We start from the raw sequence: 11,811 nt of genomic DNA on the forward strand, positions 1-11,811 counted from the left end.
TCCTCATACACACACACACACCAGTACTATATACCCCCCTCCTCATACACACACACACACACACACCAGTACTATATACCCCCCTCCTCATACACACACACACACCAGTACTATATACCCCCCTCCTCATACACACACACACACCAGTACTATATACCCCCCTCCTCATACACACACACACCAGTACTATATACCCCCCTCATACACATACACACCAGTACTATATACCCCTCCTCATACACGCATCAGTACTATATACCCCCCTCCTCATACACGCATCAGTACTATATACCCCCCTCCTCATACACGCATCAGTACTATATACCCCCCTCCTCATACACGCATCAGTACTATATACCCCCCTCCTCATACACGCATCAGTACTATATACCCCCCTCCTCATACACGCATCAGTACTATATACCCCCCTCCTCATACACGCATCAGTACTATATACCCCTCCTCATACACACATCAGTACTATATACCCCTCCTCATACACACTTCAGTACTATATACCCCTCCTCATACACACTTCAGTACTATATACCCCTCCTCATACACACTTCAGTACTATATACCCCTCCTCATACACACTTCAGTACTATATACCCCTCCTCATACACACTTCAGTACTATATACCCCTCCTCATACACACTTCAGTACTATATACCCCTCCTCATACACACTTCAGTACTATATACCCCTCCTCATACACACATCAGTACTATATACCCCTCCTCATACACACATCAGTACTATATACCCCTCCTCATACACACATCAGTACTATATACCCCTCCTCATACACACATCAGTACTATATACCCCCCTCCACACACACACACACACCAGTACTATATAACCCCCTCCACACACACATCAGTACTATATACCCCCCTCCTCATACACACATTAGTACTATATACCCCCCTCCACACACACACACATTAGTACTATATACCCCCCTCCACACACACACACATTAGTACTATATACCCCCCTCCACACACACACACATTAGTACTATATACCCCCCTCCACACACACACACACCAGTACTATATACACCCCTCCACCATGCATATACATATATCCTTCAGTATACAGAGACAGCCCCACCCCCTTGTCTGTCCATACACACAGATGTATACAGGGCACCCCTCCCCCTGTGTAGAGTGCAAGCTCTGCGGCCCAGGCCATCACCTTCAGTTTGTTCCATTCTAGACCCGGGTGTCTCGGACTCAGCGACAGGAACCCGCGGATGACCGTGAGGAGGGTGACGAAAACCGGGCGTGACGTAATATCCGGGCGTCTGAGGAGAAGGAGAGAAATCCGGGCGTCTCTGCAGTTCTGTACAATTTTCGGGTGAGAGGCAGCAATAAAAAAAATGGCGACAGATCGTTTCTCCGGGTGTCCGTGCAGTGGTCACCTCCGGGTGTGATGTGTGTGGCAGGACTACACCCGGCGGGTGACGTGACGATGCGGGCCCTCTGTTTCGGGCGTTGCAGGGGGGGCTGACGGATATTTTTTTATTATCACCCTGGGGTTTCCTGCCGTCGTGTGAGGCTTCCGGATATCGTCTCCCGGGTGACTAGCAACCCCCTCCCTCCCCCCCGGCACGGCTCGGGTTTTTTCCGGGTGTGTCCGGGTCACCACCGCCCGCTTCCTCCTCACACAAAAGCCGCCCGCGCGCCCCGGCAGCGCCAGTGAGGGAAAAAAAATATTCCTCTCCTCCGATTGGCCGGAAAGATTCGCGGAGGATGCCGGGATTTGTAGTTTCACTTTAAAGGTGTCAGTAAAAATTGCTGTCATTAAAGCTTGAAATCTGAGATTGAAGTGTAGGGTGTTATGTAGCGCGACACCTGCTGGCCGGAGGCTGAAGTGTACTGTGAAGAAAACCGCCTCTGCAGCATTTATGGGGATTCTCAAGATAGAAAGTGGGATGACATGTTCTCCCTATGGTCATGGTAGGGGGGATGAAGTTATTATCACTGGGGGTCTTATTGCAAGGGCCACCAGCAAAAACAGGAACCTATGGAACAAGAACCATATGCAAGGGCATATGGGATCTATATGGGGCGAGTAGGACTCATTTACAGTGTCCTCAGGGCCCCGGGGCAATATTTCTTACGGGGCCCCCACCATTTACAGTAGATGTATACAGTGTCTGGATGCTGCTAGTCAGTCCTACCCCTGACTAAACTCTAAATAAGATACAGGTAACAGTGGAATAATAATAATTCCTTTATTTATATAGCGCACACAGATTACGCAGCGCTGCACAGAGTTTCCAAACTCAGTCCCTGTCCCCAATGGGGCTCACAATCTAATCGTCCTACCAGTATGTTTTGGAGTGTGGGAGGAAACCGGAGGACACGGAGGAAACCCACGCAAATTTGGAGAGAACATACAAACTCTTTGCAGATGTTGACCAGCGCTGCAAGGCTGTAGTGCTAACCACAGAGCCACCGTAATCTAGTAACCTACAGGTGATGAGCTTCTCCGTTGTGTACAGAACATGGTGACTTCTCCCGGCTGTGACTTATCGCTGCTTCATATACCCCCAATGTCTTCAGCTCCGTGCAGCCCATCTCCTGCAACTATAGACATGACAGTCACTTACAGCATAATGTCACCCGTATAACTGTGCCCCTAAATAATGCTTCCCCATCACACCACAACTTACCGCACTAATATAATTACCGATCAATTATAATATATTTTGGACCCCCTGATCAGGGCCGATTCTAGCATATTTGCTGCCTGAGGCGAATATTAAAATGCTGCCCCACCCCCACCCCCGCTCCCTGTTCAGTAAATACTGAAAACTTTACTAACAATTAACATCCCAACAGACAGCTCACTGACACTGTGTGACTGACTACAGGATCTGAGAGGCATTAGTGGCATCTAGTACCTTATAGATGACAATCCCTTCCATCAGGAGGACTTTATTCCCGGGTTCTCCAATCCATGACGTATCACTGCTGAATTCACAGCCAGATATCTTCAGCTCCGTGCAGCATCTCCCCCCGGCGTCCCTAAAAATACCACAGTCACTTACAGTATGAAGTCTCCTGGATAATAACACTGCGCTCCTAAATAATATATACCCCTCACAACGTAATGGACGTCACTCTCCCCACATATAAAAGATCCCTTCACTATCCCTTCACTAGCATGCACAGCAGCAATCAATATACAACACCCCCAATTTATTAATACAGACCCCCCCCCCAACATTTGGTTTACATGATGCAAAGTTGTATCCTATTGTATCCTATAACTAATATATCCCACCCTTTTACATAAGATTTTATATATATTTTAATGCACAACACCCCCCCCCCCCCTTCCCAGATAAAAGGATTATGGCCCCATATAAAATGAACAGCCTCCATATAAAATGCACAGCACCCCCCACCCCCACCCCAGATAAAAGGATTATGGCCCCATATAAAATGAACAGCCTCCATATAAAATGCACAGCACCCCCCACCCCCACCCCAGATAAAAGGATTATGGCCCCATATAAAATGAACAGCCTCCATATAAAATGAACAGCTCCCCCCTCCCCCAGATAAAAGGATTATGGCCCCATATAAAATGCACAGCACAACCCCCCCCCCCCCTCCCCCAGATAAAAGGATTATGGCCCCATATAAAATGAACAGCCCCCCCCCCAGATAAAAGGATTATGGGCCGATATATATAAATATATAGAAAAACCTCCCCACCCCTACACAGCTATATTAACTATATAATCCTATATCCCCCTTATTGGCCACATTTAATTAGTAGCGGGACATCAAAAATAATAAAACTTATACTTACCTCCGGCAGGGCGCTTACACGGAGCGCAGCTCCCATCTTCTCGCGGCTCTCCTGTCAGCCGCGGCTCTGATCAGAGACACAGGCGGGTGACGTCATCATCCGCCGCCTGTGTCTCTGCTTAGAACGGAGCGACGCCAGCAGCAAGATAGGCGCTGCGTCGCTCCGCTAATAAATCGCGTCTGTCTCTTAAAGAGACAGGCGCGTTTTATTTAGCTGGTGGGCAATTCGGGCGGCAGCGGGCGCCCGAATCACCCACATTAAAGCGGCGAATATCGCCGCCCTTTACAGGGACCCGCAATCTGCCGCCTGAAGCGAGATTTTCATCTCGCCTCATGGCAGATGCGGCCCTGCCCCTGATGCAGCGCCCCTCATTATTATATTCTAAATGACAGGACATCTAATAAATAATAATAATTCCTCAGTAACGTGCTCTTTGCGGCAGATAATACAATAGTGTCCCAGGCTCTTAGTAAATCCGGTCAGTTTTCAGGACGTGACGCGGCTGCATCTTTTTTCTTCTTGGTGCCGTTGAGACACAATTGTGGTGATACGGCAGTAATAAATGTGGAACAAACTCCGATTAAGCCCTACTGCGCCCCTTTAGTTTCACACAAAAGTGGTGCAAACACTTCATAAATACATTAAAATGGCACAGACACAATAATATATTTCGGCCAATGTGTTCACTGAATGCAACAAAAACAGGGCATAACAAAGTATAATTGGGGCTGGCTATATAATGAGGCAGGGGTTGGCTATATATTGGAGCAGGGGGCTGGCTGGGTATATACTGAGGGGCAGGTGCTAGCTATATACAAAGGGGCTGGCTGGCTGGCTATATACTGGGGGCAGTTGCTGGCTATAAACAGAAGGGCTGACTGGCTATATACTGGGGTGGGGTAGTGACTGGCTATCTATATACTGGGGGGGGGGGGCAGGGGCTGCCTGGCTATATACTGAGTGGCAGGGGCTGGCTGGCTATATACTGGGGGGCATGGGCAGGCTGGCTATATACTGTGGAAAAGGGGCTGGCTGGCTATATAGTGGGTCAGGGGCTGGCTAGCTATATACTGGGGGGCAGGGGCTGGCTGGCTATATACTGGGGGAAAGGGGCTGGCTGGCTATATACTGACAGGCAGGGGCTGGCAGGCTATATACTGGGGGCAGGGGCTGGCTGGCTATATACTAGGGGGAAGGGGCTGGCTGGCTATATACTAGCAGGCATAGGCAGGCTGGCTATATACTGGGGGGCAGGGGCTGGCTATCTATATACTGGGGAAAGGGGCTGGTTGGCTATATACTGACGGGCAGGGGCTGGCAGGCTATATAGAGGGGACAGGGGCTGGCAGGCTATATACTGGGGGGCATGGGCAGGCTGGCTATATACTGGGGGGCATGGGCAGGCTGGCTATATACTGCGGGGCAGGTGCTGGCTGGATATATACTGGGGGACATGAGCAGGCTGGCTATATACTGGGAGGCATGGGCAGGCTGGCTATATACTGGGAGGCATAGGCAGCCTGGCTAGATACTGGGGGACATGAGCTGGCTGGCTAGATACTGGGGGACATGAGCTGGCTGGCTATATACTGGGGGGCATGGGCAGGCTGGCTATATACTGGGAGGCATGGGCAGGTTGGCTATATACTGGGAGGCATAGGCAGGTTGGCTAGATACTGGGGGACATGAGCTGGCTGGCTATATACTGGGGGCATGGGCAGGCTGGCTATATACTGGGAGGCATGGACAGGCTGGCTATATACTGGGAGGCATGGGCTGGCTGTCTATATACTGGGGGGCATGGGCAGGCTGGCTATATACTGGGGGGCATAGGCAGGCTGGCTAGATACTGGGGGACATGAGCTTTTTGGCTAGATACTGGGGGACATGAGCTGGCTGGCTATATACTGGGGGGCATGGGCAGGCTGGCTATATACTGGGAGGCATGGGCAGGTTGGCTAGATACTGGGGGACATGAGCTGGCTGGCTATATACTGGGGGCATGGGCAGGCTGGCTATATACTGGGAGGCATGGGCAGGCTGGCTATATACTGGGAGGCATGGGCAGGCTGGCTATATACTGGGAGGCATGGGCAGGCTGGCTATATACTGGGAGGCATAGGCAGGCTGGCTATATACTGGGGGACATGAGCTGGCTGGCTAGATACTGGGGGACATGAGCTGGCTGGCTATATACTGGGGGCATGGACAGGCTGGCTATATACTGGGAGGCATGGGCAGGCTGGCTATATACTGTGGGCATGGACAGGCTGGCTATATACTGGGAGGCATGGACAGGCTGGCTATATACTGGGAGGCATGGGCAGGCTGGCTATACTGGGAGGCATGGGCTGGCTGTCTATATACTGGGGGAAAGGGGATAGCTGGCTAGCTATATACGTTGGGGGGCTAGCTATGTACTATACAGGCTGAGATCAATGCATTTTTCACCCTCGGCTTATACTTGAATCAATAGGTTTTCCCAGTTATTTTTTGTGGTAAAATTAGGGGCCTCGACTTATATTTGGGTATATATGATACTATGTATAATGTGATACAGAATCCTGGCTCTTTATTTGGGAGTAATTATCATATTATAGTATTCCCTGATGGGGTTTATTAAAATTATATTTTATTACCCCCCCCCCCCTTTTGTCTTGGTTATTAGCAAATAAAAATAGATATTGTGCCCCCAAAATAAATTAATTACCTCCAATATAAGTTTTAATTGGGCCCAAAAATAACACAACCACTTACCTTCTGGCGGCTTCTGCTTCCTTCGGTCCCGGCGCAGTGACATCATGACACCAGGCACGTGATGACTACATCCCATGGCTTAATGTAATGTGTGTGTTTTAAGGTTATATGTCCCCCACAAAGTCATAAAAGACTCCTGGGGGACATTTCCACATTTTGTCTTTTCTTTTTTCATTTCTACTTGTTTAACTTTAACCCCACATCATGTCATAAGGCCTCTTGTAGGTCATGCTTGATGTTGAGGGAGCTGCCTTACAAGGTAGCTAAAAGAGGCAATGTTTTCCTTATTACATCCTGGAAAACATATTTGCATTTTCCCAGAATCCCGCAGTGGAGCATCAATGGCTATAAGTCTCCACCCGCCTACAAAGCGGCCTTAATTGGCAAAATCACCAAGGAGAACTCTTATTTTCAAACATCTATTGGCCAAAGCATCGGAAAAAAAGAGAAAAAGATGGCTATGAAATAATGAAAAACTAAGTTACACTAATGAATCGCAAGGTATCAGTTTTTCTTAACTGATATGTTAAAATTATCCATTAACAAAAATGGATACTTTGCTATTAAGGGATCCATCTACACCTGACTAAATTACAGGCAGTCCCCGGGTTACGTACAAGAAAGGCTCCATAGGTTTGTTCTTAAGTTGAAATTGTATGTAAGTCGAAACTGTATATTTTATAATTGTAGATCCAGACAAATTTTTTTTTCCCCCCAGTGACAATCGGAGTTTCAAAATTTTTTGCTGTGATGGGACCAAGGATTATCAATAAAGTTTCATTACAGACACCTTACAGCTGATCATTGCAGTCTGGGACTATAGTAACATCCAGACAGATTCACCAGAGGTCACAGTGGGCAGAGGAGTGGGTCGTCTGTAAGTCGGGTGTCCGTAAGTAGGGGACCACCTGTACAATCCTTTATTTCAATAAACAGAAACTGTAAGAAGGACGCCTGAGCGCAGTTCTGAACTGACCCTTAGGGCTTGTTTTTTGCATGACAGGGTGTAATTTTAGATCAGATGTCTCTGCAGAAAATATTTTGGATGATGTCACCTCACTGCTCCAATAGATGATGGGTAGAGTTATGGATTATAATATAGTTGGTGTAGGTTGTAGGGACCATGGCCACCCAAACAGCTTTTCTGAACCATCTGTTAAAAGAGCAGCCGCTTCAGAGAACCCAGTGACAGCCGACAGACTTGTGTCTGCGGCAGAGCAGGGGACAATACATTCCCTGCTCTGCGTAGCCCCCGTAGTGCTCAAGCCATCGGCGTCCTGTCATTGGTGGCACAGGGACATTACACACTGCGCCGTCTATGCTCACATCCTGAGAAAAGGCGAGGTCACTGCGCACTTGGAACACAGGAGAAGGTGAGTAAAACGTAAATATTTCACGGGTGGCGGTATATATATGTGTGTAACTGCGGGGAAGGGGGGGGGGAATATGTTTTACTGGTGGAAGGCAAACTATTCATATATGTGATACTGGGGGGAGCTGTATATATATGTTACTGGGGTTGGGGCTTTATATATATATATATATATACATATATATATATATATATATATATATATATATATATATATATATGTGTGTGTGTGTTACTGGGAGGAGTTGTGTGTGTATGTATATATATATTTGTTACTGGGGTGGGGGGCTGTATACACAGTGCCTTGCGAAAGTATTTGGCCCCCTTGAACTTTTCTATCTTTTGCCACATTTCTTTAACTATAAAGATATATTTTAAGCTTTTGTAAAAAAAATAATAAACTGAAAAGTGGGGGTGCAATATTATTCGCCCCCTTAATTTAATACATACTCTGTAGCGCCCCCTTTTGCTGTGATTACAGCTGCAGGCACTTGGGGTATCAGGTCTCTATCAGTTTTGCACATGGAGAGACTGAGATTCTCCCCGTTCCTCCTTGGAGAACAGCTGGAGCTCAGGGAGGTTGGATGAAGCGTTTGTGAGCAGCAGTTTTCAGCTCTTTCCACAGATTCTGGATTGGATTCGGGTCTGGACTGTGACTTGTCCGTTCTAACATCTGGATACGTTTATTTGTGAACCTTCCATTGTAGATTTTGCTTTATGTTTGGGATCATTGTCTTGTTGAATGATAAATCTCCGGCCCAGTCTCAGGACTTTTGCAGACTCCAACAGGTTTTCTTCCAGAATGGTCCTGGATTTGGCTCCTCCATCTTCCCATCAATTTTACCCATCTACCTTGTCCCTGCTGAAGGAAAGCCCAAACCATGATGCTGCCCCCACCATGTGTGACAGTATTAGGTGACACAAGAGCTTACAGTCTATGAGGATGAGGGGTGACACAAGAGCTTACAGTCTATGAGGATGAGGGGTGAAACAAGAGATTACAGTCTATGAGGATGAGGGGGTGACACAAGAGATTACAGTCTATGAGGATGAGGGGCTGACACAAGAGCTTACAGTCTATGAGGATGAGGGGGTGACACAAGAGCTTACAGTCTATGAGGATGAGGGGGTGACACAAGAGCTTATAATCTATGAGGTTGAGGAGGGGACACAAGAGCTTACAGTCTATGAGGATGAGGGTGTGACACAAGAGCTTACAGTCTATGAGGATACGGGGGGACACAAGCGCTTACAGTCTATGAGGATGACGGGGTGACACAAGAGCTTACAGTCTATGAGGATGAAGAGGTGACACAAGAGCTTACAGTCTATGAGGATGAGGGAGTGACACAAGAGCTTACAGTCTATGAGGGTGAGGGGTCACACAAGAGCTTACAGTCTATGAGGATGAGGGGGTGACACAAGAGCTTACAGTCTATGAGGATGAGGGGGTGACACAAGAGCTTACAGTCTTTGGGGTTAAAGGTTTGGCTTACTGGCTCCACAGCCTTAGGCTACATGCGCACTGCCGTTGCCCGCCGTACCATACCCCTCTCCACAGGAACATATGGCGGACGGCGCCGTAACACGGGAAAAGATGGGACATGTCCTATCTTTTCCCGGGCTACGGAGCAGTACGGTGCCGTGAGCCCATAGAAGTGTATGGGGGACGTATATATCGCCCGTATATACGTCGGCCGTTTATACGTCCCCCATACATGTGTGTGAATGTAGCCTGAATCAAAAGATGGGAACACCAAAACAAAGCTCTTTACCAAGGATTATTTTCTTTTATTAGGCAAAAGTGACAATTTTTAAAACTGTATCATCACTGTACATTATTGCAGTAGATATATATAGTAGATAATATAGAGAATTTGCTATGGATCTATAACAGCCACAACACACAGATATAGATTCTGCCCTATGACAGGTCCTAGAGTATCATACAGACTCCAGGCTGTCATGGGAACAGATCGTAAAAGCATCCACGCCTCACTGGCATTTACTGCCAGCGGAAGTTAAAGGTAAGCATCCGTGATTTCACAGAGGTGGGTGCAGCCAACACTGACCATAAATGAAGAGGGCTCAGCCTGTGAGCATCATAATGCGTTAAGGGATGAAAGGGGTTGACCGGTCTTTTATGCAAGTTGCCCTTGTACCTCTATTACTTAATAATAATTCTTAATGTTCTTCAAGTGATTTAGCATTCCTGAGATTTACTTTTGTGCTGTGTGCAGACTCTCCATGATTATTTGTTTACCTCTGCCGATTAGGAGGAGCTGTCGATTATGACTCATCCTGCCCCTTACTCTCTTCCTGTCTCTGTCAGTGAGGACAGACAGTAAGACAACAGACACAATGGGAAACGCCATGAGGACTGACTGGAGCAGTATAGAAGGAAGCATGGTGGGAACAGGAAAAGTCGGAAATGGTCAAAGGAAAGCAAAGACACTGTTAAATACGCATGCAGAAACGGAAGGAATTTATTGAAAAATAGCCAACCCCCTTAATAGAGGGAGAAAAAACACACACAATGGGGGTCATTTACTAAGGGCCCGATTCGTGTTTTCCCGACGTGTTACCCGAATATTTCCGATTTGCACCGATTTCCCCTGAATTGCCCCGGGATTTTGCCGCACGCGATCGGATTGTGGCGCATCGGCGCTGGCATGCACGCGGCGGAAATCGGGGGGCGTGGCCGAACGATAACCTGACGGATTTAGAAAAATCTGTCGCGGAGCTTGCACTTACCTTCACTCAGCCCGGCTCGGTGAACTCCAGCGCGTTCCGATGCTTTTCAGCGCAGCAGCGCCACCTGGTGGACAGCGGAGGAACTACCTTCATAAATTCCGTCCCGAATCCAGCGCAGAGAACACGCCGCTGGATCGCGAATGGGCCGGGTAAGTAAATCTGCCCCAATATATGAAGTATATACGAAGTTGATCAGATATGAACTAGTCGGATGTGCAATAAAGTTCCTATTTTCTTTTTTACCTTCCATGTGGACTACCACCCCCCCCCCCTCAAAAAAAATTACTTTAAATATTACATAAATTATTATTTAATCATATTATTGCTATTATTTGTCACTATTATGAATATTACTATTATAATGCAGTAAATCATTATCACTATTATACCTTATTAATACTACGTACAATGATATTGCTATTACAATGTTTGTTTTATTACATTACATCACTTATATTATGGCTATATACATGATTACTATCATTATACACTTCAATTACAACATTTCTGTTCGTTTTTCTGTATTATTGACTTTTCCGTTTCTATTATTTTTGTATTACATTGAGGCTTTATGTTATTACTGCTATCAGGATGACAATTACTACTTTGATACATAATATGACCATTATTATGAATATTATTATTATTATATTAAATTATTCTAATTACTACCATTAAACATTATACACTATAAGTATTAGTATTATTCTGATTCTTACTAGTATATACATTATATTACTGGGATTATAATTTTACTATTAATATTTATTATTAATATTATTATTATTCAGATGTTGACTATTCGTATACTATTGTACTATTGTATTATTATTACTCTTATCTCATTCTATTACTGTGATTGCTATAGTTATCGCTATTATACTTGTTCTTACTATGCATATTATTATGATGCGGTATATTATGAATATTATGTCACACAGCTGTACAATGTGACTACATTCCACACGCGTCCTCGGTCCACAATGACAGGTACCGGTTCTATTCCTACTAGAGAGCAATGTCCTATGAGCAGGCCGTCCGTCCTCTCTGAGCATGCGCAGTACAGTCATTGAAGCCAATTCTAGTGAGG

The 11,811-nt window shown here is 46.3% G+C and overlaps 1 protein-coding gene across 6 annotated transcripts in view; it reads right to left on the reverse strand.

Annotated features, from left to right (window-relative positions):
- The window catches only part of NSD3 (nuclear receptor binding SET domain protein 3), a 64,191-nt gene extending 62,432 nt beyond the window's left edge, over positions 1–1,759 (reverse strand). For all 6 annotated transcript variants that reach the window (XM_072149258.1, XM_072149257.1, XM_072149256.1 and 3 more), the window contains exon 1: positions 1,208–1,759. The gene's annotated coding sequence lies outside the window, so the exon portion shown is untranslated. The remainder of the gene's footprint in view (positions 1–1,207) is intronic.
- Between the last annotated feature and the right edge of the window lie 10,052 nt (positions 1,760–11,811).

This window comes from Engystomops pustulosus, chromosome 4 (assembly GCF_040894005.1).
Source record: "Engystomops pustulosus chromosome 4, aEngPut4.maternal, whole genome shotgun sequence".
Taxonomy (NCBI): domain Eukaryota; kingdom Metazoa; phylum Chordata; class Amphibia; order Anura; family Leptodactylidae; genus Engystomops; species Engystomops pustulosus.